Raw genomic sequence first — 17,915 nt, forward strand, 5'->3', positions numbered from 1 at the left:
GTCCTGCCTTCTATCCTGAACACTATGCTCCTGAATAATACAGTGTTGGAAAATTCTGAACAGAAAAACACATCTTCACAAGAAAAGACAGAGAACAAAGACACACGTGGGCAGAAGAAGAAAGAGCAGAAACAGATATAAATGAGAAGAGAAACAACAGAAGCATTTATTATACATTGGGCAAGTGTGTGAGAAAAACAGTTACCAATGGGTAACATTTCTAGAACAACATTCTACAGAACAGACGGCTATTTAATTTTACATCATGTTATGAACTAACAATACAGCAGCAAATACCAAGGTTAGGATTCCCACATGTCTTTGGCAATCACATCTTTACCATCTCTTAATGTTCTAAATGTGCTATCATGGGTTGTTATCCAACACAGACAACTGCAATAAATTTTTGTTAGTCCAAAATATGCTTAGGGGGTTCAAAGGTACCAATAATTGGATATGTAGATTACCTGAAACTACTAAATAGAGTCACACCTGATTTATTTCAGACTCCATCCAACCTTAGAGCTCTAGAGCAGGGATTGGCAAATTTTTTCTGCAAAAGGTCAGATGGTAGATACTTTAGACCCTGCAGGCCATAATGTCTCTGTCACAGCTACTCATCTCTACCTTTTAAGCATGAAAGCAGGCTTAAACAACACATATACAGACAAATGTGACTATGTTTCAATAAAACTTTTATTTAAAAAAACTTATTAGGCCAGTGGGTCATGGTCTGCCAAGCTGTACTTACAAACCTTACCCAAAACAGAAACAAGCACCCATGATTCTATCTACTCTCAGAGAAGAAATGGCACCCTGAAAGAATGCTCGATCTCTCCTTTCGTACACAGTTGTCAGAAACGGGGCTATTATTTACATTGTATAGCAAAATAGAAGCAGCTGCTAGTACAGGACGGTGCAGTGAAGGCCCAAATCTTTAGAACTTACTTGAAACAGTAGAATGATATGGGCCAGTTACTACAGGGTCAAAACACTCTCCTTAGGTCCCTAAACAGCATCTTTTATTTTTTCAATTTACTTTATCTTCCTTATTAGAGAAGATGTGGGTTTACAGAACAGTCATGCATGAAAGACAGGATTCTCATACACTGCCCCACCACCCACACCTCGCATAAGTGTGCAACGTTTGCTCCACTTGATGATGGCACATTTCTATTGAAGTCCGTGGTTTAACTGAGGGGTCACTGTTTGTGCAGTGCAATTTCATGGATTTTTTTGTTTTTTTTAGTTTCTTAGTATATATATACATATACACATATACATATATATATACATATATATACACATATACATATATATACACATATACATATACACATATACATATATATACACATATACATATACACATATACATATATACACATATATATATACACATATACACATATATACACATATACATATACACATATACATATATATATACATATATATACACATATACATATATATACACATATATATATACACATATACATATATATATACACACACACACACAGTAAGGTTCCATATAGGAACCCTGTGCATTTTAAACTTTAACTTCTCATTCTCTGCCCCACCCTGTCCCCTCGTAACCTATACTCTAGATCCTGACTCTATATGAGTTTGCTTATTCTAATTGTTTTAAATCAGTGATATCATATAATATTTGTCTTGTTGTGTCTAGCTTATTTCACTCAACATTATTTCTTCAAGGTTCATCCATGTGTCACATGTATCAGGATTTCATTCCTTTTGAATGAAATGATATTCCATTTGAATAATATGAATAATATTATGAATGAATAATATTCCATTGTATGTATACAACACATTTTATTTATCTGTCCATTGTTAATGGACATTTGGGTTGCTTTCATGTTTTCACAGTTGTGAATAATAGTGTTATAGACACTGACATGCAAATATCTGTTTGAGTCCCTTCTTACAATTCTTTTGGGTATATACTTCATAGTGGGATTACAGGGTCATGTGACAATTTTATACTTACCTTTCTTAGGAACAGCCAAACTGTCTTCCATAACAGCTGCACCATTTTACATTGCCACGAGCAATGAATGAGTGTTCCTATTTTTCTACATCCTCTCCAACACCTCCTATTTTGTTTGTTTTCTTTTTAATAGCAGCCATTCTAATGGATATGAAATGGTATCCCATTGTGGTTTTTATTTGCATTTCCCTGATGGCTAATGCTGTTGAGCATCTTTCATTTGCTTTCCAGATATATTTACATCTTCTTTGGAGAGATATCTATCCAATTCTTTAGCCCACTTTTTAAATTAGGCTGTTTGTCTTTTTGTGGTTTCAATACCATCTTAATCATCTCAATACCATCCGTATATCACCTTACTCAAAATCCTTTATCTATAGCTAAGTTCTATTTTTGATGGCCATAATGATAAATTCTGATCTTAATGCTGACTCTGAAATTCAAGGAAAGGTTTCCTTTAATCTCTTTAAGACAGAAGAAACATAGAGACAAGTAAGATCGATTTAGAAAAACCAATGAAAATTGCCTATAATTAGAAACTTTGGCACTGGTCATATAAACTTTAGTAATCTAGAAAATACATTTCGTGAAATAATCAATTCCCCGAATAATAATAACAGTAGGACAACAAACATTAAAGCACTTACGATGTAACTGTGGTAGGTACAATCATGTACCCCAATTATACATGGTCTTAATCTTAATCTACACCCCTGTGGGAGTAAACCTATTGTAAACAGGACCTTTTGAAGACATTTATTTTTAGTTAAGGTGTGGCCCAACTGAATGAGGGTGAGTCTTAATTCAGATTACTGGAGTCCTTTGTAAAGAGAAAGCTACAGGAAGGAGCCAGAAAGCAGAACTCAGCAGGAACCCAGAAGGTAAAAGAGAGCACATAGTCACGTAACCAGATAGGGAAACACAAACCAAGAAACACCAAAGATGGCTGGCAGCCAGCATCAGACTGTACAGATTTCCAGGAGGAAGCAAGCCTTGTCACTATCTTGATTTTGGACTCCTCCAAGCCTCAAAACTCTGAGCCAATAAAGTCCCATTGTTTAAACAAACCATACTGTGGTATTTGTCATAGCAGCCAGGCAAACTAAGACAGAGATATTCCAGTTTCTTTACATCTATTAATGTATTTAGTTCCACAACAAACCAACAAGATAGGTATTATTAATGTCTCATTTTGCAGATAAGGAAATTGAGGCATGGAGATTAAATAACTTGCCCAGAGTAACACAGCTACTAAGTAGCAGAACTAGACTCTGAATTTAGCTCCAGAGACCAAGCTTTCAATTACTCCACTATACTGAAGCATTACTTTATACTAATATATGGACTGCCATTGTACAAAGGCTATAAATATAAAATATATTGAAATGTGCTACTGAATGTAGTCTCTACAATCCAAAGATTAAGGCATATCAGTGCTCTTTGCAATGTCTTAGAATAAAGACAATAAGTATCTATTGTTTTTGTTCAATTCCACCAAAATAAAAACATTGTTTGGATGATAGTTTAAGGAGACTTTACAAGTTTTTAGTATTGCATCTAAAATTGTTTCGGAAAGAGCCAGGGAAATAAACAAGAGTAATGAAATTATGGGAAAATTATTTTTAAGCACTCCTAGTTCCATCAGATAAATATAAGGAGATGAAATGAGTCCTTCTGTCTTTTGGGTTAGGATATGAAGATTAAAGCAGATTTTAATTTTTGTCTTTATTTCATAAATAGCTTGATTATAAATTTGGGTCATATGAAAGGAAATTAATTTGGTTGTTAAAGTAACTGATGCCGTGACTGGCTTAAGACCCAACATAAATATATGAACCTAATAAAACCTGGGTAAAGGACTAAAATCAGTTTTATTTCATTTAAAAAATAAAATAATCATATTTTTGTGGAGAGATTTTTTTTAAATAGCAATTTGTGGAGAGATTTATAAAACAGCAAAAATAGTGTTGTTTACTAAGTAGGCTTCTGTGTTCTTTTATTTATTTGTAATATTAATATTTTTGCTAATCTCTGGAAGTTCGAAGTAGAGAGAAATCTTTTAGCATCTAGAAAATAAATGACAAACCAAGATTTTATTAGTTCCACCAGTCACTCCAACACAGGCATGCAAAGTTTCTCCAGCAGTTATACATACACTTTATACTGGTTTTCCCCAATAAAAAGTAAATATGTGCTTCAAAATTTATAAAATACTTAATAGGATTGGAGTAAATTCTGATAAGCTATTTACTCTTTAGTGTCAGTTTCTCATTTTCATTTCATCCTTCTTTAAACATACAAAGCAAGTGATTCAAATACCTGACACTGGAGAGAATGGGATAGGTGGAGAGAGAGAAACATCTCATGACCACTTTCATCCTTCGAAGACATAAATATTAAAACCAAGCAATATTTATAATCATGATCTTCAGTATCTTTTAAGTAATCTTGGGAAAATGTGAACATATGGACTTAGGAATTTAAAAGTAATATATTCTTAATTTCTTCCAGAAGGTAAAGTTTACCATTGTTTTCATGTAACCTGTTGGTTAAAAGGCTTGGGTTCTATACTGACATACTAGAGAACAGTGAAAAACAAAAACAAACAAAAATGCATGGCAGAAATCGGTTAGTTAATTACCAAACCAACTCTCCATTCATCCTGGCTACAAACAGGACCACTGGTCTTGCCTCAACTAGGTAGGGTCGTGTGATTGTGCTTGACCAAAGGAAGGCTAGTGATTCTGTGTGTTTTCCTCTTTACTGATGCCCTGGCAGCGCCTGGTGAGGTCAGCAGTGCCAGAAGGACATCGTTTAATAGAGAGGAACCTGCTCATCAAGAAAATACACTTTATTTTAGTCTTTATGTGAGTGAGATATACATTTCTGGTTTAAGCTAAGGAAATTTCAGAATTCTATATGTTACTGCCGCTAACTAATCAGAAAGTAATAGTGAGATCCTTAAAAAAGAGACTATCTTTTTGGGAATAGTGAAATTCTGTTCCTTTCCTATCAATTTTAGATTTTATATCATCATTGCATATCTTAGACCTCATTCATATATCTTCTATTAAATATCGTGTTCATAAATAATTGTCCTGGTTGTAAACTAGAAGACGCCTACAATTTCCTTTAAGCAATTTTAAGGAGTAGTATATGTTGTCAGTGTAATGTGCAAGAAAACAAAAATGAGAACTGGATTCTAGTCCTAGGTAAGCTGGGTTCGTGTCTCAGTTTTACTCTGCATGAAAATTAAGGAAGCCCCATGACACTCCCACCATTTTTTTGCCGGTAAAATATTGTGACTGGACTAAATAAGTTAAGAATCCTTCAGGCCCCTAAAAAAAGTATAATTTTATAATAAAACTTAGATATTTCTACCCAGTCTATTCAATGTACACTAGTTCTTCAGTCATTTTCTCCATTATCAACATACCAAACACTTTGAGGGGAAGAACAGAAATCTTAAATTTAACTCTTACTCTTTCAGAATTATCCTGAAGTTTCTGCAAATATGAGAAAACCATGTCTTCTTCATCTTTATGTTTCTAGCAAGCACTTAACTCCCGATTTTTTTTTAATGAGCACAGTCATATTAAGAAATTCAAGTACGTTTTACAATATAATTTTAAATTACTAAAGAATTACTCTTTTCCAATCATCAAAGGCACCAGAAAGTAAGGACAACAGTTCGAGATGGCATTTTTCAACTGTGCTCCAAACAAAATTTGTTTCTAGAAAGTTTCCTTGTGAGTTGCAAGTTGGGGTGTGCAGGATAAGGGTAGGAGAGGATTCATTCCCTTTTCGTTTGTTTTACTCCTTGTGCTTCCCTCTGATTTTATGTGGGGAAAAAAAAAGTTTTCACAGGTGACAGGGCCACAGCTTCATCCCTACCAATATTAATGTGAGGGAATAAATTCACCACTGTGTGCTCAAGCAGCTTAAATGTAGGATGTAACTGTGGTTAATATTCCAAAAAGCATGATGATGTTCCAGAGGAGAATTGGCCAAAACTTTGGAATTCAAAACTGCTGAAAAACTTTCTAAATCTTTCAGAAAGTCATTCTGATTGTTCATTTCATCCCTGATCAGGTCCAGGACTGAGCATCACCTTAATTCCTACATGGTTATTACATTAGTGAAGTTCATTGTAGAAAGCCAAGGTTGGAATAAAATATCTGACGACATCCTTTGGTCTGAACTTTCTAACTTGCTTTTTCCTGTGAGAAAACTATGTCCTCTAAAATCTTGTCATTCACAGAGCTAAATGTAGAGTGTGAAGGAATGTTTATCCAACTACTGGCATAGTGTTATATCCAAGTGGAAGGAAAATTAAGGTGCAAGCTTAACCAACAACCAGAAGCATCCCCTTGGAGGAAAGCAGACATACTCAGAAAGTTACAAGCTAGCCAACAAGAAATGCAGCTGATATTTTAAAAATTTGTAATTTATATATACTTTTTATTAGTATACTGATATAGTTGTAATAAGAGTCATTTATATGGCAGTTAGAGATTTACTAAGTATGCTTTCACATACCATACCACATTTATTCATCACAATAACCTATTGGCATTTTTAATATCCAAGTAACAGACATATAAGGACTGAGGCTCCAAAAGCCTTTATAACTTTTCAAGGTTAAGCAATGAAGACTTTCTTTGCCTTAAAAAGTATTATACGATATTGGGGCTATGCTTTCAAAACTAAAGGAAGCTAACCATAGTGCAACACGCTGCTGTACTACTAACAATAGAATATTATGTTAGAGTGCAAGGCAAATGAAAATATTCTTTCACAACCACTTTCTCACTATGATGCTGATATTTACTCATCCAGTAAAATACCAGGCATATGTTTTATTTTAATTTTACAGACAGACAGACTGAGGCTTAGAAAAACTAATGACTTGTTTATTAACTCACTGATTCCAACTCCAAGATTAACTGACTAAGCCATTCTGCTTCTTGAAATGGAAATTGGAAGGCACAATTTTGGCTAATGACCAGTATAATGGGAAATTATATCACCTGCACATAAGATATAATTAAGATGGGATAACTGTCCTGAAATCAAATGAAAGCCTCCTCTGCCTATAAATAGTTCAACACTCAACAACAGAAGGGATATACAAATTGATAGCATTTAACTCCTTTGTGATGTGGTTTTGGGGGATTTTTTTTGGAGGGGAGGGGGTTGTTTCATTTGTTGTGTTTTGCTTTCTTTAAAACATGCTCAAATTAGGATAGCAACTTTTGAAAACACCCCTGGGAATAATTAAATTCTTGGGCAAGATTAAGCAATAAGACTAGTCCCTACGTAGAACACTGGGAAAAATGTTTGAGGGAAAAGCAATTCTTTCCAAAAACAAAACTCACCAAATCAAACACTGGAAAATGTAATTCAGTCAAGAAATAATATTTTTTTTCATTGCTTCAGTAGGTAGTGTTAATAGTTTCCAAATGCCAATGTGTATTCATGAATACTTAGCAAGTTCATGATGCAATGCATTCCTTTTTGGATACATCTTTTGTCAAATCCATCTGTCTATGGCAGATATGCATAGTTTTACAAAACCTTATCCGCAAAAGAACTTCCTCAGTCAGATGAAACTGGCTTTGGAAAATAAAGAGGAGGGGAGGGGAGTAGGATCAGTTAGCACTGTTTCCTTCTCCCGCCACTCCTTGCCCCTAGTCCTCTGCTCGCTGAGCCCCCAGTTCTTCTACTTCTTTTCTTAATGCCCTGTGCTTTCTCAAGAAAGAAATGTCATTCTGGCATTTCAGGGAGAACTGAAGAGAGGGAGGTCCTGGAGGAAGCCCCAGAGCAAAATGTAACTACTCCAAGTACATGCCCACCAGAATTTCTCTGAGCCATGGTTTTAAACACTTTCTGAATCGTATAGTTTATTAACATTTGCTTTTCACATGATTCCTCTCAATAAGTGCCCAAGTAAGTTGATAGAAACTCTGATTCATTTCAACAAAAGCCCAAGCAAATTAATACAAAGAATTAAGGCAGGAAAAGGAAAGGAATGTGATTGCTACAACAAAGCTACGTTGACCCTAGAAACAGAAGAGGAGTCAAGTTAGAAGTCAGAAGTTGTTTCAGATAAGACACCTTGTACCTCCAATACGTAATACTCTTAGCTGGACCCCAATCACCTCAAGGGGGAAGACTAAGATCCTTTTATGAATGTGCTACTTTCTCTCACTAACACAGTAAATGTGTCACTCTAATAGGAACTATTACTATCAGTGTCTATGGCTTTTAGAAACCCTATAAATGAACTCATTATTCTGATTCAAATAAAAGAACTCATTACAGTATTTCTTCATTCAGTAAATATGTTTCTAAAATAATGTATTTGAGTCACATTTTTTTACATCTCTCTCTTTCTCAAATGTTAAGTTGATACAGAAAAATATTCTATGTTGATTATTTCTCTTTTTTTTGAATCTTATTCATTGTTGTGGTCTAGAGGGTCATGCGTCAGAAAGGGAAAACAGTTTTAGTTCTGCAACAAAACTTTGCATCCCCAGTGTGATCTAAATATACAATTTTATAAAAATACAACTAACATTTCTCTCTTACTGGCAAATTATGTCAGTCATTTAAATAGGTACAACTAAAATTTCTATTGACTCTATAAATGTCATTTTTATAGGAATTGGCAAGAAATTACTACAGCTCTTAGAAATTTATATTTGCCACAGGTAACTATGATTAAAAAAACTGTACAAATGGTCTTTGCTTGAAGCTTTTAAACAGCACAAATGCACACATTTATATCTTCAAATCTAAAGAGAAAAAAAATTAGACCGAAAAAGCAACACAAAACTATAAGGAAGTACCTAGCTTTGTGCTGTATTGAGGAAAAGCTTTAAAACTGTTAATCAGGAGGAAGAAAAACTATTTCTTTCTAACATTAACTTCATAGGCAAACTCCCTTTTATTCTTTCTTTTTTATAATAAGCTAGGAGAAGTCAGTAATTTAAAGGAAAAAGTGAATTGCTTAGGTTACCGGTCTCTACTCAGTATTAATCGTACCTGCAGCGTCTGCTATAGAAGGTAATAAAACGCTTCTATTTTTCTTGTTCTCATTTCAGGCTCCTCCAGCATTGTGAGCAGCAGAAGTGACCCCCAACAACCACACAAACCTAACAACAACTTCCCCAGGAAAATGTGATCTACTCAAACCACAAATTCCAATCCACATGGTTTCTTCTGTTATGATTGTGTCTGTATGTTTAACGTACTTCTTATAAGGCTTTTAGAAACAAGCTAGTGGTTTCTCATTCAGTAGTCTACAACTACTACAGTCTACATGTAAGAGCGTTTTTGTGCATTTAAAATATTTTAGTTATCCATGGAAGATGCTTAAAGGGATCTTCAGATTCTAGTGAAGTAAAGAATTGCTGCCATCACTTTTACATTTCTTTTCTTTCTGTGCTAACCGCCGTATACCCATTTCACCAAGGACCTATTATCATTTCTGCTCACTCTCAGCTTTGGATGGTGAGGATGGGAAATCATGAACCTTGCTTGACTCTCTAATCCAATGTGTTCACACCAGCAGCCTGATTTAACCCACTTATATTGGACCTTTATTGCTTTACTGACCCCGTAAAAACAAACAGGGCTCGCATTGCATTAAGCAGCCACCTTCAAAATGCAGCTTAACTGATTCGTGGCAAAAAGCTGGAATAAGCCTGCCAGGTCTCAGAAGCTTTAAAATTAATCATCTTGAACTTGATACAACATAGTACAGAACCTTGAAAATGAATCATCTGCTAGTGCAGTATTTTCTAATTACAATCCACTCCCTCTCTCAGGGCATGTAATTAATTTACTGAGCTTTAAAAAAAAAAAAATCAGGATTACTCACACAGTCTTGAAGATGCAATGTCAGCTATTTAGTACAGAAACGTCCAAGGCCGTGTTAAAACTCAATTACGACTACATATGCGTTAAGACAGGAACTGGCAGGCCTCTGAACTACGGCAACTATAGGACTCGTGCTTCTTGTACGCTGGGCTATAATTTATGAAACTGAGCCCCAGATCCAGCCAATCATTTAGCTCCTCATAACAAGTCTAACTGGCTCTGGAAAGCTGAAAGGGCTGCACTAGAACAACATACATGCGATATCCCACACAATAATCTGCTTATCTGGAATTGCTTTCCCTCGTGAGGCCAAAGAGAAAAATCACAGCTTCATTTGTCGGAGGGAAGAAGGACAGGTGACCTGGGGAGAGATGACAGTACCTGGAGTAAGATCTTTTCCTGGCTTGGCAATCACAACTGTGACAGTATCAAAGGACCCGAGACACCTCTGGAAAGCAGAGGGCAACTACGGCAGGAAAAGCTGGAGGTAATTTTCATCCTTCTTTTTATTTTTAGGAGGAAAAATGCTGAGTGAAAGTAATATGCTTTAAGTCGCTGAGCCAACTAGATATTATGCTTCAAATTTTTTTTCACCCTTTCCTATTCCAATTGTTTATAGGACCATTTGTCATTGCATGAATAGTGGGAGGCTTAATGTACCTGCAATAAACTTGAAATTAAAATGACCATTGGGGAGGTAGATAGACAGTTTTCCAGAAGAGTTTTAGAGCTGTCTTTCAGTGGGCAGCCTTTTACCCACACACAGAAACAAGAATAAAAGGGGTTGAGGCAGGGAGAAAAAAGAAGGAGCTCATAAGCACAGAAAATGACATGAGAGAGTTGGCCCAGGGTTTTCTTGTTTTCTTTGCAATATTTTCCTTACAATCTACTACATCTTTAATGGTTAATTATACAAACATATTTCTCAGATCTATAATTATTTAAGGATATGTGTAATACATTTTTTAAGTCATAACTATTATAGTGGTAACTAAAAGAGAAAAGTAAAAAAGAAAAGAAACTGACCTACTAGGTAATCCCAATACCATACCCTTTAGATACTTATCAAACTTTATCTAGTGGAAAATACTCCCAAATCTTCAACTTATAATATGCTTCTTTAACAAATTTTGTAGTACATGTAACATTATTAGAACAATCCTGACACTAAACTTTTAATTAACTAAATCAATCATTATGCTGTCAAAGTGACAACAGACCCTACAAAATACTCAAATTGTCTTGCCTTCCTAGCTCCCAATGGAAGAAGCTGAGCTAGAAAACACATTTTGTTTGGTGATGAAGTAAAAACAATGGTAACACAAGAGACATTTTGCACTTTTTGTTTGCTATAGATAATTGACCAAATTCAACCTAAGTTTTGACACCCACGAAGAAGAAAAATGTAGCAGTACCCAGAGCCCAGAAAAAGTAATCCCTCCAGCATTTTTCTTTGAATTGTCCAATCTGTAGTTAGCAAGGGAAAAAAATATTTCTGCTCTATTTAGATACTTTTTATTTAATGAAACCTTTGTTGATTTGATAGTGTTGCTGCCTACAGTGAACATATAAGACCATGCAGTGGGTCAGAGTCTGCTTTTAGCAGGCATCATTCTCAATTTACCAAGACTTGTATTAGTAGGTTATAGTTAGAAAGCCTATTCCCTGCCAGCACTATCAATTAATATTTGTTGGCTATCACATCAGGCACTAAGAAGCTCATGATATACAAGGGTCGTCCAAACAGCTGAGTTTAGTTCTTACTCATATTTCCTTTATCTCAACCCCATAGACAAGAATTAATATAATCCTGATAAAAGACAAGTAGCTCATGAATGCAAACCTTTATTGAACCAAGAACTGTTCTGAGCAGGCCAGGTGGTTAAAATTGTCTTCTCTTTTACTCAACTATAACCTGGACTATCTGGTCTGAAATGAAAAATAAGTCCTTAGGGTAATATTGTCATCAAATCTTCAACACATGCAGAGCTTCCAGTTGTTTATCTCTTTAATAAAATGTCATTAAATCCCATTGAACTCCCATGTTCAAATCTCCATTTACCAACAGACAAGGTTAAGAATATTCTAAACAAAGGCATTTAAGTCATTTCACACATATTCTTGTCCAGAAATTTCCACTGAGAAGACCTCACCTCTTACAGATTTGAAGACAAACTGTCTCATTATCCAAGACTGTGGCCAACATCATCCATCAAATCCTTGATTTAGAAGCCTCACAGCTTTTGTACAGTTCAACATATAGCTAACCCTGGCAAACACTAAAGGCTTTACTTGACCATACTGCAAGCATTTTGTCAGTTATTAGGTAATGCTCACCCCAAATCACATCCACAATGAGAGCTTTCTAACGGACTGGAGCTGCCTTCTCCTATAATTATGATAATCGTAATACCCTGAGACTTGTTACTGACATTTGGCATTTTGCTTGGGATTTAGATATCTGGAGCTATCACAAAGCAGGAAATCCCCATGAAGAAACAAAGGAAGTGATGTGTCAGGGTGGCCCAACATTTGTTTTCCTTTAACCTATTGAAAACAATGCAATGGATCAAGAAACTAAAAAAACACTATAATCAATATTACCATCTTCTTGAGCCTAAAATTGTTAGTGCAATGGGTCAGGGTCTGCTTGTAGCAGGTATCATTCTCGATTCATCAAGACCTGTATTAGCAGGTTCCAGCTAGAAGGTTTACCTCTTATCATCACCATCAATTAATATTTGTTGGCTATCACATCAGGCACTAAGAAGCTCATGATATAAGAAGCTCATGATCACTCAAACAGCTGAGTTTAGTTCTTACTCACATTTCCTTTATCTCAACCCCACAGACAAGAATTAATATGATTCCGATAAAAGACAAGTAGCGCAGGAATGCAAACCCTTTTCTGAACCAAGAACTGTTAGCAAAACTCAAATATCAGAGCAGCTGTGGTTGGCTGAAAAATGCCTCTACACCTAGCCCAAGAATGAAGAATTCATAGGCTAATTTGTCTGGCCCTGTTTATGTAGCTAAAAGGCTGATGAGAAAACTGTAAAAAATATTCAGACCCACCACAGTAACATGTCATACCAATTCAGATTCGCAGGGCATTAACTCCATTCCAACTGACATAAATAAATAGCCCCTTATTTTCATTATGCCAAACTCTGCCTAAAGAACCCTGGGCCCTGGGACCAGTTTCCTGGTAAAGGACTACTGACAGTTCAATGCTGACACTTGAAACCAGCAGCTTATACTGTAAACTGAAAGAGAAACAGTTGCACTAAAAAATTCACCAAGAAGGCCTGCCTCATCTTAATGAAGCAAAACTTTTTAAATTTTTTAAATTAAAAATTTCCCGGTGCCTGCCCTTGCAAAAAAAAAAAAAAAGCAGGGGTATCATGCAGTGATTGAGCCTCTCTTAAGAACATGAACTTACAGACACATATTAATACATTTGACAAAATTCTAAAACATATCACAATTTAAATTAGCATAAGAAAGAAATCTTTTAAATTCATAGTTACTCAAAATTCTTCTTCCAGGTAATTGAGACCCAAACAGAAGGATCAGTTTTTCTGTGGCCTTGCTCTTGGTCTAAGTTCAAAAGCTGTAAGACATGACATATACAAAAACTGACGATTATTTACACTTAGTAAGTGAAAGTTGGAGGGGGTTACACTCCTGATATTTGATGCTAAAACTTTGTTTTTGCTTCAAGTGGTGCGTGAAGCAGTATAACACTATGGAGGGCATGAACCTGGAGTTGGTCTGCCGGGGTTCAAATCCCAGCATGGACCCTTCATTGGGTGACCACGGGTAAGTGACTTAACAGCTCCAAATGTCAGCTCCCACATGTGCAAAACATGCCACACACAATAATTATCTTCTGGGGCTGATATGGAAATTAACTGGGCAAATACACATTTAGAACTGCATCTATTACAAGATGAGTGTTCAGTTAGAGAAATCTGACATCATGATGATGATGATGGCCATCATGGTGACCATGATGAAGCTCATTGCAATCAATGTACCCAATATCCAAAATGCAAGTAAACTACTGAACAGCTAGATATGGTAAGAAAGGATATCATAGGAGTATTTGAAACAGGTATTTATGGACCAGAAATTCCCAAAATTGAAAGCAACTCAAAATATTGACATTCAACTTCCGGGTCAAGATGGCGGCTTAACAACATGTGCATTTTAGTTCGTCCTCCAGAACAACTACTAAATAACCAGAAACAGTACAGAACAGCTCCTGGGGCCACATCAGTGACCGGACACACAGCATATCCCAGTCTGGACCAGCTGGACCCACTGCGAGCACCCCCCAGAACTGTGAGTTCCCAAAGCTGCGGTGGCCAGCGCCCCTCCCCCACAGGCCGCTTCCCAGAGGGAAAAGGAAAGGACTTTACCAGCAGCAGGGACTGGGCACAATCAAACGCCAATTGTGGAACTAATTAACAAATTCTGACTACTAAAAATAGGCCCCCAGCTTAGGTGAAACTGATCAAAGCGGAGGTTGCTCATTTTTGCCCCAGTGCCAAGGGGGAAGGTCTGACAGAAAAAGGGGGGGAAAAAAAAGAAGGAAACAGAGGTTTTTGTGGCTGTGTATCTACAAAGGCTTGACTGCCTCTGGATACAGCGGTAGGACTTTTCAGGCTGCAACTACCCCAGGCATAGGCAGAAGTGAGCTCTTTTGGGGGCTTATCTGGAGCCTGTGCCTTCCCCAGGGGAGGGGTGAAGCCCCACCCAGGTAGAATCCCTCCATCAAGGAATTCAGACACCAGAGCTTGGTAATTTAAAGCCATTAAAACCAGCCTACAACCTCTCCTCTGTCTCCACCATGCCCCCAGCAGGGAGAGTCTGCCAAAGTTAAAGGTACCGCATCATCACATGCTGGTGGGACCTGCAGTCAGACAAGCACCACATACTGGGCAGGATAAGAAAAACAGAGTCCAGAGACTTCACAGGAAAGTCTTTCAACCTGCTGGGTCTCACCCTTAGGGAAAACCAATGCAGGTGACTCTTTCCTCCTGATAGGAGGCCAGTTTGGTCTAGGAAAATCTGGCTGGGGTCTATAATATCTAAGCAGACCCTCCTAAGGGTGGGGAGGGGGGAGGCACCACACAAGCAGGGCAAGAAACAAGAAAACAAGAACTGAAAAATTCTCCTCTGTTAAACAAAACTTAAGCTAAAGGTCCAGATAAAGCTGAATGGAATGTCAAAGAACAGACAGACAACAAATTCATCCAGCAAGAAAACCCTAGATAAAAGAAGTGAAAGCAATCTTCAGAATAAACTAATTAAGGTAATTAAATGCCTAGATGCCAGCAAAAAATAACAAATCACACTAGGAAAATTGAAGATATGGCCCAGTCAAAGGAACAAACCAACAATTCAAATGACATACAGGAGCTGAAACAATTAATTCAGAATATACGAACAGACATGGAAAACCTCATCAAAAACCAAATCAATGAATTGAGGGAGGATATAAAGAAGGCAAGGAAAGAACAAAAAGAAGAAACTGAAAGTCTGAAAAAACAAATCACAGAATTTATGGGAATTAAAGATGCAGTAGAAGAGATGAAAAAAAACAATGGAAACCTACAATGGTAGATTTCAAGAGACAGAACATAGGATTTCTGAACTGGAGGACGGAACATCTGAAATCCAACAAGAAACAGAAACTATAGGGAAAAAAATGGAAAAATATGAGCAGGGACTCAGGGAACTGAAGGACAATATGAAGCACACGAATATACGTGGTGTGGGTGTCCCAGAAGGAGAAGAGAAGGGAAAAGGAGGAGAAAAACTAATGGAGGAAATTATCACTTAAAATTTTCCAATTCTTATGAAAGACTTAAAATTACAGATCCAAGAAGTGCAGCATACCCCAAAGAGAATAGATCCAAATAGACATACTCCAAGACATTTAATAATCAGAATGTCAGAGGTCAAAGAGAAAGAGAGGATCTTGAAAGCAGCAAGAGAAAAGCAATCCATCACATACAAGGGAAGCCCAATAAGACTATGCACAGATCTCTCAGCAGAAACCATGGAGGCAAGAAGACAGTGGGATAATATATTTAAATTATTAAAAGAGAAAAACTGCCAACCAAGAATTCTATATCCAGCAAAACCAAGAATTCTATATCCAGCAAAACTGTCCTTCAAAAATGAGGGAGAAATTAAAACATTTTCAGACAAAAAATCATTGAGAGAATTTGTGACCAAGAAATCAGCTCTGCAAGAAATACTAAAGGGAACACTAGAGACAGATACGAAGACAGAAGAGAGAGGTGTGGAGAAGAGTGTAGAAAGGAAGACTATGAGTAAAGGTAAAAAGAAGGAAAATTAGACATGATATATAAAATCCAGAAGGCAAAATAGTAGAAGAAAGTACTATGGTACTTAATATTTTAAAATTTCAATTAATGTGGGAGACTAAAGCAAAAAATGTTTATTTGGTACAAATCTACACTTTGACTAGTGCATCTCCTAATATAACTTATTTAGATAGTTGATTGAACACCTTAAGTACATGGAACCTTGTATAGGACACGAGATTTTGTTGGTTTGTCCAGGTGATGCCCTGAGGAATCCCAGAGTGATTTGATCAGTGAGTGGAAAAGTATTTGCAAAGTCCCCTTCAGGGCATGGTGAGAACGGGGGAAAACTCAACTTCCCCAAGTTGAATTCTTGATATTCTCACAAGCAGTGTGGACAACCAAAGCTATAGGCTGAGCCCCCAGTCTTGGGGTTTGTTCACATGAAACAACCCCACAGGGGATAGGTCAAGCCTACTTAAAATTAAGCCTAGCTGCCTGACTTTAAGGCATATTATGAAGCCACAGTGGTCAAAACAGCATGGTATTGGCATAAAGATAGATATATCGACCAATGGAATCGAATAGAGTGCTCAGATATAGACCCTCTCATCTATGGACATTTGATCTTTGATAAGGCAGTCAAGCCAACTCACCTGGGACAGAGCAGTCTCTTCAATAAATGGTGCCTAGAGAACTGGATATCCATATGCAAAAGAATGAAAGAAGACCCATCTCTCACACCCTATACAAAAGTTAACTCAAAATGGATCAAAGATCTAAACATTAGGTCTAAGACCATAAAACAGTTAGAGGAAAATGTTGGGAGATATCTTATGGATCTTACAACTGGAGGCGGTTTTATGGACCTTAAACCTAAAGCAAGAGCACTGAAGAAGGAAATAAATAAATGGGAACTCCTCAAAATTAAACACTTTTGTGCATCAAAGAACTTCATCAAGAAAGTAGAAAGACAGCCTTCACAATGGGAGACAATATTTGGAAATGATATATCAGATAAAGGTCTAGTATCCAGAATTTATAAAGAGATTGTTCATCTCAACAACAAAAAGACAGCCAACCCAATTACAAAATGGGAAAAAGACTTGAACAGACACCTCTCAGAAGAGGAAATACGGATGGCCAAGAGGCACATGAAGAGATGCTCAATGTCCCTGGCCATTAGAGAAATGCAAATCAAAACCACAATGAGATATCATCTCACACCCACCAGAATGGCCATTATCAACAAAACAGAAAATGACAAGTGCTGGAGAGGATGCGGAGAAAGAGGCACACTTATCCACTGTTGGTGGGAATGTCAAAGGGTGCAACCACTGTGGAAGGCAGTTTGGCGGTTCCTCAAAAAGCTGAATATAGAATTGCCATACAACCCAGCAATACCATTGCTAGGTATCTACTCAAAGGACTTAAGGGCAAAGACACAAACGGACATTTGCACACCAATGTTTATAGCAGCATTATTTACAATTGCAAAGAGATGGAAACAGCCAAAATCTCCATCAACAGAAGAGTGGCTAAACAAACTGTGGTATATACATACGATGGAATATTATGCAGCTTTAAGACAAGATAAACTTATGAACCATGTAATAACATGGATGGACCTAGAGAATATTATGCTGAGTGAATCCAGCCAAAAACTAAAGGAC

At 36.8% G+C, this 17,915-nt stretch overlaps 1 protein-coding gene across 10 annotated transcripts in view; it reads right to left on the reverse strand.

Annotated features, from left to right (window-relative positions):
• PDE4D (phosphodiesterase 4D) overlaps nucleotides 1-17,915 on the reverse strand; it is a 1,724,553-nt gene that overhangs the window by 1,608,791 nt on the left and 97,847 nt on the right. For 2 of the 10 annotated variants that reach the window (XM_077117222.1, XM_077117220.1), the window contains exon 1: nucleotides 9,903-13,240. The exons of 7 other annotated variants lie outside the window; for them this stretch is intronic. The gene's annotated coding sequence lies outside the window, so the exon portion shown is untranslated. Of the gene's footprint in view, nucleotides 1-9,902; nucleotides 13,241-13,431; nucleotides 13,515-17,915 lie in introns of those variants that run through there. One more of the 10 variants, XM_077117213.1, reaches the window with a different exon arrangement.

This window comes from Tamandua tetradactyla, chromosome 9 (assembly GCF_023851605.1).
Source record: "Tamandua tetradactyla isolate mTamTet1 chromosome 9, mTamTet1.pri, whole genome shotgun sequence".
In the NCBI taxonomy this organism is placed as follows: Eukaryota; Metazoa; Chordata; class Mammalia; order Pilosa; family Myrmecophagidae; genus Tamandua; species Tamandua tetradactyla.